The sequence below is a fragment of the Caloenas nicobarica genome, chromosome Z (assembly GCF_036013445.1).
Source record: "Caloenas nicobarica isolate bCalNic1 chromosome Z, bCalNic1.hap1, whole genome shotgun sequence".
Taxonomy (NCBI): Eukaryota; Metazoa; Chordata; class Aves; order Columbiformes; family Columbidae; genus Caloenas; species Caloenas nicobarica.
In genome coordinates this window covers 10,835,915-10,858,990 of record NC_088284.1, presented here as the reverse complement: position 1 = coordinate 10,858,990, position 23,076 = coordinate 10,835,915, and the positions used below count along the sequence as shown (strand labels likewise).

At 48.3% G+C, this 23,076-nt stretch overlaps 1 pseudogene; it reads right to left on the bottom strand.

The window, feature by feature from the left end:
• Positions 1–15,643: 15,643 nt before the first annotated feature.
• LOC136001443 (histone-lysine N-methyltransferase SETMAR-like) lies at positions 15,644–18,516 on the bottom strand (annotated as a pseudogene).
• Positions 18,517–23,076: the final 4,560 nt, after the last annotated feature.

Below are 23,076 nucleotides of genomic sequence, written 5' to 3'. Positions count from 1 at the left end.
TCTCAAATTCCTGGAGCTGCTCAATCATGTCAGAAACACTTTGTCTACCACCAGTTGACAAGACCATTCCTGCCAATGACTTAGCATATGCAGGTGGTGCACTTTGTACTACTCTGCACCACATAGATTGTGTACACTTGATTCTATCTGGGTCTATCCCCTCTTGGCTGTTTGGCCCAAAATAGATGATCTCTCACACAGATAATTCTCTCAGGAACTGGATACCTCTCTCAATAGTATTCCATTTCCCTGATGTGCATTGACAATCATCCTTGTGATGAAATCTTGCTTTCATAGCTGTCAGGAGTCGGGTTCAGAGGGTAGCGGAGTTGTGCTCACTTGCAATTGCCCTATCAAGGGTGGAATCCTTTGACAGAGATCCCAGCTGTTTCGCTTCTCTGCCCTCCAGTTCTATCATTTCAGCCCCATTATCCCAGCATCGGAGCATCCAGGTTACAATATTCTCGCCATCACGATGATGACTATAGTCTTTTTGCAGATCTCTCAGCTCACCTGGAGAAAAGGACCGAGTAGTGGTCACTTCTTCACTTGATGATGCCCCTTGGGATGAGTCTGGCCTGTTGCCATCATCTGCAGCATGAGTAGCCTTTCTAGTGACTTTCTTACAACTGGCACCTGATGCTGATATGGGCTCACCATTATCACAGGGGTTGTTATTGTTACAACAGCAACCATGCCGCGTGTTTGAGGAAGGAGGGGCCCTGTTAGCCTTTGGACAAGTGGCATCATACACAGTCAAGGAAGAAGCTTGAGCCTGTGTAGCCATGGTGTCTGTGACTGGGCGGGCGGCGGCTTGCAGCTGCAGCTTCAGCTGCCCTTCCAGCTTCAACAGACACCGTGCAACTCTCATTGCTCGAAAGAGACACAAACCTCCGATTTAATGTAATTTCTCTTAACACTAGTATTAATACTTGCACATTTGTCACGGCAGAGAACACTGTTATAGTTCTATCAAAACTCCATGGATATTCAAAGCACTCAAAAACATTGGTAATCTGCTCTAATGAGAAGGCGAAAGTATCGTTAGTCAACCTTTCTAAAGATTCGCTAGCCCATTTAGTAAACACATGGCTAGATTTTCTCTCTCTCGGAGGTTGCTCAAAGTAAAGCAGAAACGAATAGAAACTCATTATCGGTTGCAATATGATACAGTAAACCAATGCCAAACCACACAGTACAATCATAAGCATTGTCCAGTTCTTTGTTGATATATAAGATTCCATTCTCAAGAAACACCCAACATAAATAGGCTGTAGCAGTCCACAATGTAGAAAATAGCTGATACAAATTATACCACAGCATTTTCAAACCAATGTAATTTACTTTTGTCTTAATACCACTAAATAATATCCTAAGCACCCAGACCCGCAAGTCTTATAACTCTATGAGTTGGCACCCTGCCAAGAAAATCAAAAGTTACGCCTGACCAGTTTTAAGAGCCAAAAGATCTCCAAATTTCACGCCATGCTTAGCCCAACACATGGCTGCACCGAGCTGAACCACGCGCGCAAAAAAAAATGGCGGGCAGCACCACCTCGTGGCCGCGCCGCGCAACACTGAGTACAACACGTGGCCGCATCGACACAAAGGACGGCACCAGCCCTTCCCTTTTTAGTGCCAAAATGTTAACAATTTCTTGAGCCCCATTTTGCCCGCATTCTCCACCAATTATCTGTCGTGGTTTGATCGTGGGGAGACAATCAAAAACCGCAAAAGATGTATTTTTCTTAACTCTCTTCCCCCTTCTCCCCCTTCCCCCGCCTCCTCCCCCTTTTCACTAAAGACAGGCAATTTTGAGAGGAAAGGAAGAGAAGGACAGAGAGAAGAGAGCTGGAAAATTTGAAAACGTTTTACTAATGATACTAAATAAACATAGAGAAAAATAACGCAGAACAGATATTATAGAACCAGTCTTGCAATTCCCAGCAGCTACTCCAGCAGGATCCTGCAGCCAACCAGAACTAGATTCAATCTGTCGTGAGGCCTCAGCTTGCAGGGACGGCAGAAAAGAAGCAGAGACGAAGAAGAAGTGAAGCGAAGCAGCAGAAGACCCAGCAGAAGAGAGGGAGTGCTTCTGGTCTCCACCTTTTATATCCAGGAAGTCGTGAATGGGATGGAATACTTCAATTGGTCAATTCATGGTCACCTGACTCAGACCACTTCCTCTCATTGCTTCCCCCAGTGACCCAGGGCAGCTTCTCCTGAGAAGCTGTCCATTCCCATTTCACCCCTTTCCTTAGTAAGTCATAAAGAGGTCTAGCAATGATAGAAAAGTCTGGGATGTGTTTCCTCCAAAAGACCAACAGCCCTAAAACATGCTGCAAATCCTTTTTTGACTCAGTCATTTTGATCTGATCTAAGGAAGCAAGGGTGTCTGGCGGGTTACAAGTCATCCCTACTTTCCACCAGATTCCCAGGAATTTTACTTCTTGTAAGGGCTTTTGGACCTTTTCAGGGGGAATTTGCAAGCCCAGATTCTCCAAATGTGAAATTATATTCTGTTGGGTTGCCCCCATTTCTGTTATTTCATTCCCTCCCATGAGAATATCATCAATGTACTGATAAACAACTATACCTTCAGGTTTGGGTGTTTTTTTCTAGCTCTTGGGCTAAAGCATGATGAGCTAATGTGGGAGAATGTTTGTACCCCTGGGGTAGCCAGGTGAAAGTAAATTGTTGTCCTTCCCATGTAAAAGCAAAACGGTCTCTGTCCTCTGATCGCAATGGTATCACAAAAAGAAAGTCTTTAACATCTATAGTTGCTATGACTGGATGAGCTTTTTCCTGTATCATGGTTATTAGTTTGGCCAGATTGGGGACGGCAGCGGTTAAAGGATCTGTGTTGACATTCAACTGCCAAAAATCTATTGTAAGTCGCCACGCCCTGTTGGGTTTTCTAATTGGCCACACTGGAGAGTTGAAAGAAGAATGGGTATTTATGACAACACCTTGTTCGTGCATTTCTTCTATAACTGGTTTGATACTTTCTTTGGCACCCAGGGGAAGGGGGTATTGTTTAACATTTGTAACTTGGCTATATGGGAATGGGGGTGCAGTTTGCAGTAATCTGACATGTAGCTGCAGTGTTCCAAAGGTCCACAACAATCCTTTTGAATTTTCCCACGGTCTCCCCCTAAGGGTATCCATACCTAGCAAGCTGTTTGAAATGTCTCTGATCACCATCTTGATAGTGACTGTGCTATCATTCCCCGGCAATAACAATTTTACCTAACCAACTTTCACAACTTCTATCGACCCTAAGGCATTGAGGACACAAAAACATCAGCTCAAGGGAGAAACACCAAACCTTTTAGCATCTTCCTCACTTAGAGCAGAAATCTGTGCACCAGTATCGATTAAAAAGGTTGCAGATGCACGCTTAGGACCCACTATAGCCGTGATCAATAAATCTCCCCCTTTTCTATGCGTGAGCTGTCAGATATAAATCCATCCTCCATTCCCCTGCCCACTACCAACGAATGGAGGTTCTAGTTTCCCTGTTTCTGGGGGAGACTTTCATCCTCGGTGGGGGAGGGAGCTAAAGGTATAACAGATAGGCCTTCTTTCATGCTCTGTGAATGTTCTTTTGGATTGTGCCACCTTGATACCAGTTTACTCAGTTTGTCAACAGGAGAGGTGCCTGAGGAATGGAGGGAAGCAAATGTCACTCCAGTCTTCAAAAAGGGCAAGAAGGAGGACCAGCATAACTATAGACGAGTCAACCTCACCTCCATCCCTGGGAAAGTGATGGAACAACTTATCCTTGGTGCCATCTCAAGGCATATCAAGGATAAGAGAGTCATTAAGGGCAGTTAAGATGGCTTCACCAAGGGGAAGTCATGCTTCACCAACCTCATAGACTTTTATGAAGACATAACGAGGTGGATAGATAATGGCAGAGTGGTGGATGTGGTCTATCTTGATTTCAGTAAAGCATTTGACACAGTCTCCCACAGCATCCTTGCTGCTAAACTGTGGAAGTGTGGACTGGATGATCGGGTAGTGAGGTGGACTGTGAAATGGCTGAAGGAAAGAAGCCAGAGAGTTGTGGTCAATGGGGCAGAGTCTAGTTGGAGGCCTGTATCTAGTGGAGTGCCTCAAAGGTCAGTACTGGGACCAGTATTATTCAATATATTCATCAATGACTTGGGTGAGGGAATAGAGTGCACTGTCAGCAAGTTTGCTGATGACACCAAACTGGGAGGAGTGGCTGACACGCCAGAAGGCTGTGCTGCCAGCCAGCGAAACCTGGACAGGCTGGAGAACTGGGCAGGGAAAAATGTAATGAAATATAAGAAGGGCAAGTGTAGAGTCTTGCATCTGGGCAGGAGCAACCCCAGGTTCCAGTATAAGTTGGGGAATGACCTATTAGAGAGCAGTGTAGGGGAAAGGGACCTGGGGGTCCTGGTGGACAGCAGGATGACCATGAGCCAGCACTGTGCCCTGGCGACCAGGAAGGCCAACAGTATCCTGGAGTGTATCAGAAGGAGGGTGGTTAGTAGGTCGAGAGAGGTTCTCCTTCCCCCTCATTTCTGCTCTGGTGAGACCGCATCTGGAATATTGTGTCCAGTTCTGGGCCCCTCTGTTCAAGAAGGACAGGGGACTGCTTGAGAGAGTCAAGCGCAGAGCAACGAAGATGATTAAGGGAGTGGAGCATCTCCCTTATGAGGAAAGGCTGAAGGAGCTGGGTCTCTTTAGTATGGAAAAGCAGAGACTGAGGGGTGACTTCATTAATGTTTATAAATATGTAAAGGGTGAGTGTCATGAGGATGAGGCCAGGCTCTTCTCAGCGTCAACCTATGATAAGACAAGGGACAATGGGTATAGATTGGATCACAGGAGGTTCTATTTAAATTTGAAAAGAAACTTCATGGTGAGGGTAACAGAACACTGGAACAGGCTGCCCGGGGAGGTTGTGGAGTCTCCTTCTCTGGAGACATTCAAAACCTGCCTGGACACCTTCCTGTGTAACCTCATCTGGGTGTTCCTGCTCCGGCAGGGAGATTGGACTAGATGATCTTTTGAGGTCCCTTCCAATGCCTAACATTCTGTGATTCTGTGATTCTGTGAATATCTAATCCAGTGTTTCATCACTAGTTTCCTGATAGTCTCAGCTATCTGCCCAGCCTGTTCCTTCTTGTCTCCATCCACCAAGATGTCATCTATATACTGAGCTATGTGAATGCCCAATGGCACTTTCACTGTGTCAAGGAGCGCAGCCAGGGCGTTGTGGCCAACAGTGGGAGAGAGTGTTTACCCACTTGTGGAAGATGAGTAAAAGTGTATTGTCTTCCTTCCCAGGGAAAAGCAAATTTGGGTTTGTCCTCTTCCCTTAGGGAAATAATGAAAAATGTATCTTTGACATTTTGTATTCCCTCCACTGACTCTGACAATCCTTTTCTTAGACTCACTCTGGTTCTCCAGCACCTTCCTGTCTCATGATCTCTCAACAAAACTTCTGACTCCATTTGTCCCGGTCTGTGCAAAAATTGAATTTTCCATTCACAAAGCTCAGGACCGGTCCCTGGGGCTGCACAGACAACAGCTCAGGGTTTCTCACTATGTGGGCTCCCGTGTCTCTCTCTTTAAATAAGAGGTTGCAAGCCATTAAAGCTGCTTTCCTCAGAGTCTCCCCAGGCTTCTCCATCCTGATACTTGGAATCTGCACTCACGTAAGCTTTCAACTTGGGGCAATGCGGGTGGGCTGGCCTACTTGTGCTAGCACAACCTCAATCCTTGGTTCCAGTGCACATGTCTACTCTCTTTCTCTTTATAATTCTAACTTCACACAATCTACTTCCGATTATCTTTTTTAGCTGACGGGCAGGATGGCACACAGAATAGCACACAGGGCAGCACACGTGGTTGTGATCACTAGAGGACTGATCCATTTCTCTTCCACCTACTCTGTACAGGGGCAGAAGAATTACAGCTGTGCCTCCGCAATAATTTCTCTGCTTTTGGTTCTCTGCTCACTATGCCAATTCAAATGTTTCCCAAAGTTTCCCAAAAATGAATTTAGGCAGGCGATACACTCCAAACAGACTTTACTCTAACCAGAACTCTTCAACGCAGAACCAGCTAGAAATGGGGTTTATCCAGAATTATCCAACACTCTGACAATATTGTAAAACACGGATTCAGATACTGTCTAGGAGTTCATTTACTACACAGCTGATCCTGACTCCAGGGATCAGATCCCAGAACTCTAGAATGATGATTCAAAATGTTTGTCTTCCTACTCATAGAAAGTGAAGACTCTCAAGGGTACCCCAAAGAGGACTCACCAATAAGGCAAGGTGTCTCAACCCCCAAGGAACTTGCCTTACATAGCAACCCAGTCTCAGGAGTGGAGTCTTTGACTGCAGACTGGCTGCTCCAAGGAATGCCAACTCAACAAATGTCTCCAGCAGGTTCCATTTATACCTTAGGTTTAATCTGAACTGTGGTCATTTATGGTAATGGTCTGGTAGTGGTTCTCTCAAACAAGGCCTATCATAGGCATATCATATATCAGTGGCTGGCCACTTGGAAAGAATATAAGGCTGTTGTTAGAGGATGTAGGGAGGCAACTCGGAAAGCTAAGGCCTCCTTAGAAGTAAACCTGGCAAGAGGGGTCAAGGACAACAGAAAGAGTTTCTTCAAATACATGGCAGATAAAACTAACACCAGAGGCAGTGTAGGCCCACTGACGAATGGGATGGGTGCCCTGGTGACAGAAGATACAGAGAAGGCAGAGTTACTGAATGCCTTCTTTGTCTCTGTCTACTCTGCCGGAGGCTGTCCTGAGGAGCCCTGTACCCCTGAGGCTTCAGAGGAAGGCAAGACAATGGAGGAGTTTACCTTAGTTGATGAGGACTGGGTTAGGGACCAATTAAGCAATCTGGACATCCATAAAACCATGGGTCCAGATGGGATGCACCCACAGGTGTTGAGGGAGCTGGCTGAAGTCATTGCTGGACCACTCTCCATCATCTTTGCCAAGTCTTGGGAAACGGGAGAGGTGCCTGAGGATTGGAGGAAAGCAAATGTCACTCCAGTCTTCAAGATGGGCAAGAAGGAGTACCCAGGTAACTATAGACTGGTCAGCCTCACCTCCATCCCTGGGAAAGTGATGGAACACCTTATCCTTGGTGCCATCTTAAGGCATATCAAGGATAAGAGGGTCATTAGGGGCAGTCAACACGGCTTCATCAAGGGGAAGTCGTGCTTCACCAACCTCATAGCCTTTTATGAAGACATAACGAGGTGGATAGGTAATGGCAGAGTGGTGGATGTGGTCTATCTTGATTTCAGTAAAGCATTTGACACAGTCTCCCACAGCATCCTTGCTGCTAAACTGTGGAAGTGTGGACTGGATGATTGGGCAGTGAGGTGGACCGCGAACTGGCTGAAGGAAAGAAGCCAGAGATTTGTGGTCAATGGGGCAGAGTCTGGTTGGAGGCCTGTATCCAGTGGAGTGCCTCAAGGGTCAGTTTTGGGACCAGTATTATTCAATATATTCATCAATGACTTGGATGAGGGACTGGAGTGCACTGTCAGCAAGTTTGCTGATGACACCAAACTGGGAGGAGTGGCTGACATGCCAGAAGGCTGTGCTGCCAGCCAGCGAAACCTGGACAAGCTGGAGAGTTGGGTGAGGAAAAATGTAATGAAATATAAGAAGGGCAAGTGTAGAGTCTTGCATCTGGGCAGGAGCAACCCCAGGTTCAAGTATAGGTTGGGGAATGACCTATTAGAGAGCAGTGTAGGGGAAAGGCACCTGGGGCTCCTGGTGGACAGCAGGATGACCATGAGCCAGCACTGTGCCCTTGTGGCCAGGAAGGCCAATGGCATCCTGGGGTGTATTAGAAGTGGGGTGGTTAGTAGGTTGAGAGAGGTTCTCCTTCCCCTCATTTCTGCTCTGGTATGGCAGTTGCACTTTCCCCCTGCCACGCTCTGAGAACTGGTGTGGCAGTTGCACTGGTAGCTGCCCATCCCCCCCCACTCTCAGAACTGGGGCCTTCATGGGGCAGCTAATGGCTCTTTGTGGAGACCCAGAGTCAGTGGGCAGGGTCGTCAGCAGAGGAGGGGCCAAGCGTGCCCACAGCCCAGAGAAGGCGAGAAGCTTCTCAAAGGCCCACACTTGGGGGACGGGGTGTAGAGAAGCTGAGAATCTTCTGGAATACCCACAGTCAGATCTGAGCAGACTATAAATGGGGTTCCTGCCTGAGACCCCCTTTGTGTGGTCTTCTTGGAGCTGCGGGTCTGCCATGCGGCTGGAGTCCCTCCCCTTAGACGGAGAAGCCGTCTAAGGTAACTTCCCGGGATAGGGAGAGCCTCACCTCCGCGCTTAGGTGAGTGATAAATTACTGAACATATGCTTTAATAATTCCTTGCCTGAGATAGGCAGGTGTAAAGTCCTCGTCTGGGACAGATGAGTGTATATTCCTTGTCTGGGACAGACGAGTGTGAAGTCCTGGCCGCAAAAAGCTAGTGTTTCTCTTTTGTGGGCAAACGGGCCAGAGAGGGCTCTGGTTTTGTTTTTTGTGAGTGCGTGTAGGCACACTGTGGATCCTCATTATTCTTATTTTTGCTGCATCCCAAATAATCTCCTAACGTGATACCCGAACCTTTATCTTATGTTAACGGAGTGCTACCTAGTTGTATATACCCCACTTCTAATCAGTCTATCGGCGGTGCTTTTCAGCCAGAATAAAGTTTAATTTTGGGCCTTGTTGTCTGCCTAAACTTATTTGGGGGTGCCTCCATGACACCTGGTGAGACCTCATCTGGAATATTGTGTCCAGGTCTGGGCCCCTTAGTTCAAGAAGGACAGGGAACTGCTGGAGAGTCCAGCGCAGGGCCACAAAGATGATTAAGGGAGTGCGGCATCTCCCTTCTGAGGAAAGGCTGAGAGAGCTGGGTCTCTTTAGCTTGGAGAAGGGGAGACTGAGGGGTGACCTCATTAATGTTTATAAATATATAAAGGGTGAGTGTCACGAGGATGGAGCCAGGCTCTTCTCGGTGACAACCAACAGTAAGACAAGGGGTAATGGGTTCAAGCTGGAACACAAGAGGTTCCACTTAAATTTGAGAAGAAACTTCTTCTCAGTGAGAGTGACAGAACACTGGAACAGGCTGCCCAGGGAGGTTGTGGGGTCTCCTTCTCTAGAGACATTCAAAACCTGCCTGGATGCCTTTCTGTGTAACCTCATCTAGGTGTCCCTGCTCCAGCCGGGGCATTGGACTAGAAGATCTTCTGAGATCCCTTCCAGTCCCTAACATTCTGTGATTCTGTGATTCTGTGATCAAGGGGTAAGGCCTCCATTATATCTCTGTGAACTCCCTTTTTAATTCCCCCAAACCATCCCCCAAACCAACAATCTTAGATTATTCTCCATTTCCTGTTTTAATATGTGGATGCTTCTTTCTCGGAGCACCGGTACCAGCAGCAGCACCGGTAGAGAGGGGCAGATTCTTCACTTCAATATGATGGGTTCCTCTCGTTCTTCGTTCTGGGATTTTTACAGGGCCATATTTCCTATTATAATCTATCAACTCTTGTGCTACTTTCCCACATGTCCACATCTTTTTAGTATTTGCTTGGTTGGGGGAAGTTGGGATGGGTAAAGAGTGAACCAATGGTAGTATCAGCTCCATCCTTCTGGCCCCACTCCTGCTACCCTGGCCTCTAATCAAACCTTCCAGCCTTTCTACTGGGCTCATCAATGCGATTGTCCTTTGAAGGTTAATCCCTGTAGGTTTAAGTGACTCTGGAAGTCCCCTTATCAAGGGAGTCATCATGTCAGGTTTTGCTGGCAGCATCATTTGGTATTCACATTCGGGAATAAATTTTCTTTTGTGTATCATTTGCAAGCAGACTGCTTCATGTCCACTTTCTAGCAATTTGTCAGGTGTGCCAGTGATTGCCAGGGGCTCTCCTCTATCTAAAGGGTTTAACACTCCAGCCCAATAAGCAGCTCGCTGGGTTAGGTACCATGGGGAATGTCTGTCACCAGTTGTTAAGAAAACTCCATGCCCCCAGTAACCATTAGCTTCCTGTTCCCTTAACTGAATTTGGTCTCCCCCAGTTAGGGATACGTGCCACACGTACTCCATTACAGATTCTTTGGGGAGGCACCCAAGCTTTCTCTTTAGTTTGTCCAGCTCGGTGGCAGTGTAAGATGTTTGCTTAGTTGTAATGTGAGGGTCAGTATCCTCTTCATTTACATAAAAATATTCCGTTTTCAATAAGGGTCTCACATGTGGGTACTCCTCATAATGCTTTCTCGTCTCCTCCAATTCTTTCTGAGGGTAAATTTGATTTATTTGTCAGATACTTTTCTCCACTAGCTTCCGCTTCCTCAACACTTCCGTGTTTCTTAAACATTCCTCCTTTAGAGTAGCTTTTAATGAGCAGTTTTCTTCCCTCTCTTTTTCTAATTGTTGTTCTAAATTGGAGATTGTTTTTTTGCAAAATCTGTACCAGATTTTCAAGGGATTCTATAATTTTGCTTTCATTAATACATCACCTGAGACGATCTTCAATCGCTGCAACCAGGCTGGCTCCTAATACAACACAGACTACAGCTTTGTCCTTATTTGATCTAAACTTAGACTTAGTCTGTAGATAAATCACTCAGTCCACTACACTCTGTAAATTAGCCCAATTATCATGAGCCCATTTTTCTCCGGATATGGAGGGTCAAGCCCCATATTTTGCTAAAAGTGTGTAGAACGAGTCTCGATCTTTCACTAAGCAAAAATCTCGATTATCAGCCTTTTCAATCATTCTTATTACGAAGGGGCCAAACCCACTTCGGAAAGGCACAACTTAGTTACACAAACACACAGCAACTGCTGCGTCACCCTTCTCTTTCCCGAGTGGTTGAAAGAGCCAAAAATCTGCTATGGGAAGGCTCAACTTAGTTACACAAACACACAGGATTGCCCCTTCACTCTCCCTAGCAGACAATTCTCATCAACATGAAAACAACACCCCTTTTTGCACTTTGAGATATTTTGGTTTGATTCCGAGAGACAGAGCCCTCAACTTGAGTTTGGAGTGCTCTACACCAAGGCAGGTGTGGTGTGTGGGAAATCTGAATCGCCCCCCTTGCTTTCTGGACACCTCTCATGGATCGGGTGTAGTGCCAGGTGCGGCTGGAGCGAAACGTCCTTCCCCTAATACAGACCACACACTACCTGCACTCCTCTGTTTCTCGGAATCCTGTCCGTGATGCCAATTTAATGTCACAGTCCCTTTGGTGATGGACTCATGATGGTTTGTTTACCTTGATCGCGAAGCGCAAAATTAAGGCAACCAAAATGCCAAGAGGTTATAGTTCAATCAAACAGTGTTACTTTATTATTTTGCCCATAAAGCAGCACGCAATAGATAAAGTGGAGAAAAAGGAAAGAAAATAAGGGGGAAAGAGGATAATAGGGTCCAAAGGCGACCCTATGGTCCCAGGTCCCAAAGCAACATCTTGTCGGTCCTCCATCGTGATCTGTGATCCTTTGGTGGGGAGATCTCAATGATGTTCAGTTGGGAACCATCTCTAATGCTTGTTCAAGCCCCTCTCTCCCTCATGGATCGAGGCCAATCTCCGCCTTTGTTTCGCAATCCAGATTTAACTGCGCAGGCCCAAAAAGTCCCCACTTTGCTTTCCAGAACCTGTCTGCGTCTATGCTGCTTCACATTCAGGAGTCTCTTACTTGTCTGCTGGGTGACTTCAAGACCCTCTGCGAGCCTCTCTGCATGCTCCTCTTCGTTGGCCTTAATAACAAGGAGGAGGTTGGGCAAGTTTGGCTGAGGCAGCAGGTGAAATCCGTCTTCTGGACAGCAGCTATTGTTACCTGTAGTCCCAGATCGGAGAGTTCTGTACAATTCTTTCTTTCAGGCCTCTCTCCAAGTCCATGCACAGTTCTTTCTCTCAGGGCATCTGTTCTCCAAGTCCCTGATGGCAATGTTGAGGCAAATACTGTTCTTCAGACTGACTCTAGAGAAAAGAAACTTCCTGAACAAAATATAAAACCTCCCCATGTGTATATAGTACTGTTGAACCACATTTGACAGAATAATATACATCTCTTTCTTTTACATATATCTATATATACGCTAAGCAAAAGTGAAAAATTCCCCTAAATCTTTAACTGGAGTATGGCACTATCTGTTTATAGACACAGAAGAAAGAGGTGACCACACTGCTACTCTGTGGAGCAACAGATTGACTTTAGTCACAGGATGGAATGTGGCGCTACAGACTGGCCTGGGACCACCTGGTGATCTGAAGACAAAATGAACTTGTGTTCTCACTCTGGTTACAAGTGTTGTTGCTTTGATCACAAGGGCAGTGAGTAGAAATGAACTGGCCCTCCTCACCTGGTGATCACTACACAGGTCAGCATTATGGCCATGCCCAGGAGGCCAATGTCCTTGTCTTGATCAAAGGGTGGAGTGAATTGGGACAATTAATCGCTCCTCGCTTGGTGATCACAAGGCAAGCCATCATTGTTCTTGTTGTGATAAAAGTGTGAGATGGGACAATCAGACGCCTCCTGATTGAACCTGACACTCTGACTAACTGAATCATTGCCCAGTCTGGGAAGTGCCAGTGCTGCCTGGTGCAAGACGTGTCAGGAATGGAAAAATACAGACCAAAGTCAATCATTTTGCAATCCTATAAATAATGGTCCTAAGGCGAGACAATTTGAGCTGTCCTGGATCTCAGCGGGATGCAACCCGCTGTCTCCCCCTGACTGTGATGCCTCTCAGGGCCCATTTGTTGAGGGCTCAATGATAGTCTATTGACAATTACATGTAGTTTCAATGATAATCTGATGATGATTTTGCAAAGATCAAAGACCTAATTTTGAGCAGCTGATGGTTGTCCTCTGATGAATGTCAACACAGAAAAGTGCGTAATTTATAATACTCATGAAAGGGAAATTTTAAACATAGGCTAACGTGTGTGTCATTTGATTTTAGAATTGCTTTTTCTATCTATTTGTCTGCTTGTGTGTGTGTGTGTCAGTTTACCATTTTTATGCATGTGTGTATTTCAGTTAAAAAACCCTGCTGTAAGTTTAGCATGATTCTTGTGGCTATTTTTTATTAATTGTAACAAATGTCACTTATATCACTCTGATAAATCGGCTGATGATTAAGTGCTCTTAACAATGAAACAAACTATCCTTGTAATCTACCACAAAGTGTTAATAAATCCCAAATTGCTGCTAAATCAAAGCCATGAAAATATTCTACGCATGACAAGGCTTCCCTGGCACCTCATGGGACACCCAGGCTCCTGCAGGTTAGTGACAGCAAGGACAGATGTTCAGCCAGGGAATATCCCTCTCAGGAGCCGTTGTCCCTTCTGTCACCTGTTTGCCACGCCTCTGCCGTGCTTGGGATGCTTAGGGTTCCAAGGAGCCTTAAGCCTAAGGCACCTGAGGGCTGGCCACAGCACTTGGCCTCATCCCGTTCCTCCTCACCTGGCATCCTCCTGCAAACCCACACAGAAATGAGATCCTTTCTTGTCTTTGCTTTATCCCACCAGGGTATTGAAGCAGTCACAGAACAGGCTAGATTAATGGGCAGAGGCCACTTGCAAGAGATTCAATGAGGCCAAGTACTGTGTCCTGCACTGGTGTCACAATAACCCCATGCAACGCTATAGGACTGGGGAACAGTGGCTAGAAAGCTGTCTGGCACAAAAAGAGATGGGGTGTTGGTTGACAGCCAGTTGAATTAGGGGGTTTTTGGTGATGCAATGGTCTACACGACATTAGGCTTACTAGCACTGGATGAGATTCACCTTTCTCAAAGTGGAGAGGACATCTTTGTTCAGGAGCTAGTTGGACTGATTGATAGAACTTGAAACTAGACTTGAAGGCGGAGTGGGATAATATTCAATCTCACTTGTGACACGCCATGGGATGATGTGCCAAGGTTAGAGGGATGGAGTGCTAGTGAACGCCCTCAGCCTGTTGCCCTGTGATGTACTGGGTACACTGGTGCACACTAGAACTCTTCAGTAGGTGAGCCAGGGGATCCTGGGCTAATCAGAGACAATAGTGGAATACCGATGGGGTACGTCACAGGAAGGACGGTGGGTTGACACGGCTGACAGCCCAGACGAAGTACCTCTATACCAACACATGCAGCATGGGCAAGAAACAGGAGGAGTTGGAATTCCTAGCTGGTGCTGCTAGAAAGCCACAACCTAGTTACCATTACTGAAACTTGCTGGGATTAATCCCATGATGGGAAGTGTGGTGATCAGTGCCTCCAGGCTGTTGAGAATGGACAGACTAGGAAGGAAGTGCAAAGGGATTGCCCTCTAAGTCAAAAAATGAAGAGCTGTCTCTGAAGAATAGCCACGAGCATGTTGAAAGCTTATAGGTAAGAATCCGAGAATAAGGCAGAAAAGAGAACGTTGTGGTTGGTGTCTACAAGCTGCTCAGTCAGGGGGAGACTATTGATAAGGCCTTCTTAATCCAGCTACAGAAGGCATTTTGCTCGCAGGCTCTTGGTCTCCTAGGGGACTTCAGCCACCCCAACATCTGCTGGAAAAGTGGGACAGTGAGCTGTAGGCAATCCAGGAGACTTCTGGAGTGCATAGATGATAACTTCCTAAGCCAGGTAACAGGCAGCCCTATTGAAGGGGATGCAATACTGGACCTGATGGTCATGAACAAAGGTGAGCTGATTGGTGACATCAAGATTAGAGGCAGACTGGGCTGCAGTGATCAGGCACTGGTGGAATTTTCAGTCCTGAGGGATCTGGGACAAGTGAAGAATAGAATCAGGACCCTGGATTTTAGGAAAGCCAAGTTCCAGTTCTTCAAGGAGTTAATCAATAGAACCACCTGGGAAACTGCCCCCAGGGACAAGGGAGCAGAACAGAGCTGGCAGATCTTTACATCCCTCAGGGAGTACCTAAGGGGCTAATTAATTGCATTAGGAACCTGTTAGGGACATAGTCAGCAAGTAACTATTTATACTGACTCTCAATATGCCTTTGGCATGTGTCATGCAACAAGTATGCTATGGAGAGAATGAGGGTTCCTTTCCTTATTGGGAAAATATTTCTAATGAGAGTGAGATCCAAGTACTGCTGGAAGCCATTAAGCTTCCATGGGAAATTGCTGTCATACACTTTCCAGCTCATACCAAAGGATCCAGCAAAATTGAAATGAATAAAGAATTGGCAGATAAAGGAGCTAGAGCTGTTGCCCACCAACCTATCTGTGAGTGTACCACCATAACAACCTCATCTACCAATGACTGGACAGATATCAATAATCCAGACCAAATGGCTTGATGGGAAAGCTGGGAGGCTGTGAAAGCTGGAACTGGAGTCTGGACTATTGGACGAAGGCCTGTTTTACCCAGAAAATATTTAATGACTTTGACTAGGTGGTTTCATGACAAAAACATGGACGGATGACGGCAGAAAATACAGTCGGCCCCCAGAATACATGTGGCAGTAAAAAGGATTATGAATTCTTGTCACACAGGCAGGAAGCACTCTGATGCAAAACTCAAACAGGAGGTTGCAGGATGACCATGGGCATACTTACCATTCCAGACTGCAGATTGATTATGCTGACATGCCTCCCATAAGCACCTTTATTAATCAAAATAGGAACCCTTACAATCAAAACATTTTTGCCAGAGAGAAATAAGTTTCTGTAGTGTAAAAATCTGTGCTTTGGGATTCAATGAACTGTTGGAAAGCTTTTTCTGCATCCTGCTGTTTATAGAAGCATTTTCCCTGCACAAAGTTGTCAAGGTACATGAAGAAGTGGTAGTTGGTTGTCGAGAGGTCAGGTGAATATGGTGCGTGGGGCAAAACTTTGTAGCCCAATTAGTTCAACTTTTGAAGTATTGTTTGTGTGACGTTCGGTCAGGTGTTGTTGTGGAGAAGAAGTGAGATCTTTCTGTTGATCAATGCCAGCTGCAGGCGTTGTAGTTTTTGGTGCATCTCATCGATCTGCTGAGCATGCTTCTCAGATGGAATGGTTTCACCAGGATTTAGAATGCTGTAGTGGATGAGACTGGCAGCGGACCACCAAACAGTGACTGTGACCTAATTTTGATGCAATTTTGGCTTTGGGAAGTGCTTTGGAGGTTCTTCTTGGTCCAGCCACTGTCATTGCCGGTTGTCGTATACAAACTACTTTTTGTCGCATGTCACAATCCGATTGAGAAATGGTTTGTTGTTGTTGCGTAGAACAAAAGATGATGACACTTCAAGACGATGATTTTTTTTATTTTCGGTCAGCTCATGAGGCACCACTTATCGAGCTTTTTCACCTTTCCAATTTGCTTCAAATGCTGAATGACTGTAGAATGGTTGACGTTGAGTTCTTCAGCAACTTCTAACACAGTTGTAAGAGGATCAGTTTTGATGATTGCTCTCAGTTTGTCCTTGGCAACTTCCAATGGCTGGCCACTATTCTCCTTAACTTCAAGGCTCTCATCTTCTTTGCAAAACTTCTTGAACCTCCACTGTACTGTACGTTTGTTAGTGGTTCCTGGGCCAAATGTGCTGTCGTTGTTGTGAGTTGTCTCTGCTGCTTTATGGCCCATTTTGAACTCAAATAAGAAAATAGTTTGAATTTGCTTTTTCACTCACACCATTTCTATAGTCTAAAATAAATAAAAATAAACAGCAAGTAATAAGTCAGTAGCAAAAAACGCAAACCATAAAGCCAGAAAAGTACATCAAAATGGTGTATAACGTAACCACATCTATTAAAGAATATATTCCAATATCAAATGGCAATTTCAACAATGCAAAAACCACAATTCCTTTTGCACCAGACATCCCTCCAGCATCTGGCCTTAGCCACCCCGTGTGCCCAGTAGCTGCTCCAGAGTCTCAGGTCCTGCCCATGGTCCCTGCAGTATCCAGCCTGGACTTTGGACCACACCAACACTCCAGGCTTCCAACCAATGACTGTGGTCCCCTCTGTGGGGGCTGCCACCCAGCACTCCCCAATTTGTGCACACAGGACCAAGTCCCTCACCCACAGCAGCAGCTGGAAATGACACTTATTGGGACAGTGGAGCAGACTGGGATGGAGAGATGCCAGGTAAGGCCAGGTAAGCATGCTAACTGCATGCAGCCTTCACCCCAAACCCTGGCCGTGTGGCATTGCGCTGCTCCACACCAGGGATGCTGCCCAGGGTCACCCACCACAGGACCCCTGCAGGTGCCCCAAATGGGTGCATGGGAAAGAAGGCAGCTGCTGAGGCCCGAAGCCATGGTCGGGAAGTGGAATAACCCAGCTGCTGTCCTCCCCTTGTCTTCCATCCCCATCCCTCCAAGCCCCTCAAAACATCACACTGCACAACCTCAGCCACCACTGTCCCTCACCTCTTCCTGCCACTGCATGGATTCTTACACCCCAGGGACACATGGGATATGACTCTCTGTCAGGCAGAGAAATGTTTATTTGGCTTCATATGCAGGAAACAGAAGCTTTGGAAAGGGGGGCCCCACCAGAAGGCTGCTGAGAGCTACCGGGAGGCACTTGGAGGAAGCCAGGCAGGATGAAGGTGTGTCTCCCAGTCAGGATGCGGAAGCAGACAGGAGTCCAGCCTGGGACTGGGACAGCAGATAGCCTCAAAGATGCAGATAGGACAGCAGGGTGAAGGCAGATGTGGTCCCCATTTCTATCACTTGACACAGGTGAAGATGAAGGTGCTGACCCTGTGGGAAAGCCCTGTAAGCAGGTGGGGAGGCAGGGCCGTGGGATGGGAGGGCAGGGTCAGGGCTCACCTGGTGGCTTTCCAGACATCCCTGCAGCACAGAACCTCTTCCCACAGGAGACACGTGATCTTCAGTGTCTTCTTCCTACAGGGGTCCACAAAGCATTGGCCCACAAAAGGTGTGTTGGAGTCTGGTGGGGTTCAAGGGGGCAGAGGGCCTCAGAACCTGCACCTCTGGACAGGACAACCTGAGCCAGCTGATACTGGCAGACAGACACCCCTTGCCACATGCCCTGAGCAGACAGATGGACATCCATGCCACATTGCCCAGATAGATTGCTTCCATATCACCTGAACAGAAAGATGGGCACTGCCCCTGCCCTCCTTAAACAGCCAGATGGACACCCCTGCCACTTGTCCCAGACAGACTGCCACCTGTGCCAGACAGAACCATCTGCCTGTCACATCCCACGGCAGGAGCAAGTGTGCGTGACTGGTCTGTGGTAGCAGCCAGGATTGCTCTGGGTGCCACAGGGGGTACAGGGTACCAGCTTGGGGGAAACTTGCTCTGAGCACAGGCAGTGAATTGCTGGCTGCCATGGGATTCTGTGCCAGGTACCTGTGAACTGCCACTGCACCATGAAGCCCAAGGTGGGCTGTCCCTTGTCACTGGGGTACTGCTGGGAACCCTGCAGTGGTGACACCAGGATCTGCTTGTTGGTGGCTGCCACGGCAGTGTGGTAGGAGCCTGAGAATGTCCTGGTTGCATCCAGGGCTGAGAGGGTCATGTTGGAGCCCAGCTCATTCCTCCATAGGCCCTGCAGGTCACACTGGGGACTGGGGGATGTGCCAGTGCCATGGGCAGTGCCGAGCCAGGACTCCCACTGCAGCTTGTGGGGACACCAGGACACATGCCATGTGTGTCTGGGGCCTAGCATGGCTTCTCTGCATGGAAACTGGAACCAGTGGCCTGGTAACTGCCTGGGCCAACCCCTCTCCCTCCCATGACAGGGCAGAGCAGGGCAGGGCATAGATGGGGGTGATGGGCACCCACCATACCAGGGCTACATGACCAACACTATCCCTCGGGACAGCACAGACAGAGTTGGCAGCCCCCTTGGTCACACACGCTGCACACTGGGGTTGCACAGCATAGCAGTACATGGCACAGAAGAGCACAGCTCAGCAGAGGACAGCATGGCACAGCATGGTACAGAACAGCACGGCACAACAGGGCACAAAGCACAGTTCATCACAGTAGAGCATGGCATGGCATGGCACAGCATGGCACCAGACAGCACAGCACAGCAAGAGCAGGCAGCCCATCAGCCATTCCCACTGCACCCCAGGGATGGCACAGTACAGCACTGACAGGGCATGCAGCTCCTCATCCGCTCACCCTGCACCCTGAGGACAGCAGAGCATGGAACAGCATGGCACAGCAGGATGAGGCAGCCCCAGGCCAGGCACTGCCCACAGGCTGCCCTTATCCTCCTGGCAGCAGCAGTGTGGGTGCTGAGCAGGGCCAGGGTGAGCAGAAGGCAACAGTAGAGGCTGCCCATGGTGTCAGCAGCAACAGTGGCAGCCATGCATGGTGCCTGGGCCCTGCCTACACTGCTGCCCTTTATCCGCTCAGCCTCTTTTGTAGTGGAAGGGGCTGCAGTTGGGCAGCAGCCACCCATGCTGGGCCTCCTGCCAAGCCTGGTGGGACACAGGCCATTGGGCACTGTGCCAGACTGAGCAGGGTTCTGATCCCTGGGCAAGGTGGGGGTCCTGAGAGAGCACAGTGAGGTGGTGGGGGCTGCAATGGAGGAGACTCGGCCATGGGGAGATCACAGCAGGGGACACACACTGGGCCTTGGGGACAGGGATGGGAGAGGCCATGGGATGCCATTGTGGGGGCGGGGGAATGTGGGTACTGAGCCACAACACAATAGGAGCTGGGTGGGTGTTTGCAGAAAAGTTTTATTATTAGAGGCAGGTGGGGGAGCTTGAGATGGGGTCTGCATCCCAGGCACTTCCATCAGCCCAGAAAAGACCTGCACTGCCACCCTTCTCCTGAGAGTGCAGGCCTGTGCTGGAGCAGGAGAGGGGGTCTGCATCCCAGGTGCTTCCATCAGTGTTGAAATTCTCCATGATGCCACCCTCTGTGTATGGGTACAGGTGGGTGAAGACGCAGGTGTCAATCCTGTGGGAACACAGTGAGAGGAGATGTAAGAGTGGGAAATGCACCCTTGCACAGGGCAAATGCACCTTCCCAGTGCTGAACACCCACCCAGCCCCCTCCTACCACCCAGAAGCATTTGCATCTTGTCAGGACCCCCAGGGATGCCCTGCACGAGTACTCCATCCTCAGTCACCCCCACACTCACAGCAGCTCTGCTGGGTGCTCAGCACTGCAGGGTGGCAGAACCCCGACCCCCAGGGATGTGCGTGGGACTTGCATGCAGCGGGGACAAGGGGCTCACCCAATGGTTTGCCAGTGGTTGTACTCGCATAACCGCCGCTCACAGGTGGTCTTCAAAAGCTCCTTCCCCCATTCATTCACGAAGCACTGTCCTGTGAATTTGGTCCTTTTGTCTGTGGGATGAAGCAGGTGGTGGAGGTGAGCATGTCCAGGGCTGCAGGTCAGTGCCAAGCCACGACCCAGCTATGGGAACAGTAGACCCAGCCTGTCCCTGCCCTCTGGGGACAGTGGTGATGGGGAAAACAGGCAGGAGGGGTCAGAAGGCTGGGGATCTCACATGAATGTGGGCAGACAGCAGTGGGCTTCAGCCCCCAGGACATCCTGTGTGTCCTGGGACTGGGAGATGACACCAGCCATGGAGCTCCGGGGTCAAGGATGAGGGAGCACCAGGGATAGCATAGGGAGACATAGGGGATCGTCACGGACATCACAGGGGAGGGCAGAAGAGCATTGTGGTCACCAGAGGGGAGGGCAGAGGAGCACTGGGGACAGAGAAAATGAGTGGGGAAACATTTGGAATGGCATGGGAAGGGCACAGGACAAGGGACGACATGAGAGAGAGGGCAGGCGAGCTCTGTAGACATCACAAGGAGGGCAGGGGAGCTCTGGGGAAATCACATGGAAGGCAGAGAAGCTGTGGGGACATCACGGGAGTGGCATAGGAACATTTAGTACACCACAGGGAGGGCAGGGGAACTCTGGGGACATTTCAGGAAAGGCAGGGGAGCTCTGGTGACACCCCAGGAAGGTTACGGGACCATGGGTGACATTAGAGGGAAAAGACCATTGGGAGCATCAGGGTGAAGACAGGGAAGTCAGGGTACCATTTAGAACATCAAAGGGAGGGAAGGAGAACACTTACAATGCCACAGAGAGGGCAGAGGAACTCTGGGGACATCACAGAGAGGGCAGGGACCATTGGGAACACCACAAGGAAGGCAGAGGAGCATTTAGGACATCAGAGGGAGGGCAGATGAGCTCTGTGAATACAACAGGGAAGCTGTGAAAGAAAAGGCACCTGATGACCAGTAAACAGTGAAATGAAAGTTTATCTGTGTCTGGAGCTGGGTCTCTTGCAGCTGATATGTCTTATCCTTGAGGTAGTAGCCGTTAAATTTCTATGGTTGATTCGAAGGCCAGATGACCAGGGTGTGGCCCAAGTTGTTGGTCCAGTACCCTTTCAGCACGCACTGGAACAGAGAGGACTCAGTGCTGGTGACACAGCCCAGCCCAGTCGTGGGTAGAGTGGCAAGAGCAGGCACTCCCAGGAGCAGCAGCCTCCCTGCCCACCCTGCCCCATGCATCCCAGCCCTACCATTACCTCTCCTGCAGAGAAGCTGGGAGCCACCAGGGCCAGGCAGAACACCAGGAGGAAGGGAGTTGCTTGCACCATCTCTGCAGAGGGCAGACAGCTGGTGTACCTGGGGATTTGCTCCTCGTAGGGCTCTGCCAATGTGCCTGCTCCCTCAGCTTTTTATTGCTGTGGATGGTGCCTCTGGCCAGGGCATTGTGCAATCTGGGTGTTTCCAAATTGGCAGTTCCTAGCCATAGGCAAGGGCATTTACAGGCAGATATTCCCACAAGCACCCTCCTTGTGGTGATACAGACCTGCCCTGTGGCCACCAGGCAATCTCGAGACAAGCCAACATCATACTCCCACCTTGATTACAAGTGTTCTTGCTTTGATTACAAGGGCAGTGAGTAGAAATGAACTGGTCTTCCTCACCTGGTGATCACTACACAAGCCAGCATTATAACCCTGCATAGTGGACAAATGTTCTTGTCTTGATCACAGGGTGTGAGTGCCTACCCCTATTGGAATGATTCCCACAGTGGGGAGAAAAGTGTTGCAACATGATGAACTGAAAAAATTGCTAAAACAAATTCTGACCAGTGGGCAGAAATCTCTAATCACTGTCCATCATGATTCAGTGGAGGTACTTCATGTCCTAGAAAGAGTGAAGAAAGATGGAGAACATGGATGGTGGGAAATCCTGTTGGGATGGTCTCCGATGGCAGATGGAGCATTAAAACTTACGCTACACCCTATCACAATTTTAGTGATTCTTGTTTTACTATGCTTGTTGTTCAACTTTGATTTCTATATCAAACTTTGAAAAATGGCAGTTAGGGAGTAGGCTGCCGTAGTTTATTGAATTATTTGGTGTAGTGCTTCTTACAGAACTTGTTTAGAAAATTATTATCTGGAATTCGCTTAACATAACTTAAGCTCGCTTAGCGTAACTTCTGCAAGGTGTGAACTTCTGCACTTCCTGCCTCGTTAAGCAAAATGGCCTCAGAAGATAAGGGGAGATGCTGTAAGAAAATGCAAAATTCCCCTCAGGCTTGGAAAGGGGGCTTTTGCTTAGGCATCAGGGATTATCTACTGCATGCTAATACGGTGGGTTTTCCAACTCCCATCCAGGGTTTCCCAGGCATAGAAGCCTCTGGGTTTTGCCAGGCTCATAGGCACAACGCCAGTAGAGGGCAGCCCACGTGTATTTTTAGGGGAGACGGCTTCTTTCTATTTTTTTTCTCAAAGAGTGACTGTCTATTGGTTGCTTCTTGGGGCAAAATGCTCTGATTTAGAAGGGGTGTGGTTAGTAGGTCGAGAGAGTTTCTCCTCCCCCTCTACTCTGCCCTGGTGGGACCACATCTGGAATACTGTGTCCAGTTCTGGGCCCTTCAGTTCAAGAAGGACAGAGAACTACTTGAGAGAGTCCAACGCAGGGCCACAAAGATGATTAAGGGAGTGGAGCATCTCCCTTATGAGGAAAGGCTGAGGGAGCTGGGTCTCTTTAGCTTGGAGAAGAGGAGACTGAGCAGTCACCTCATTAATGTTTATAAATATGTAAAGGGTGAGTGTCATGAGGATGGAGCC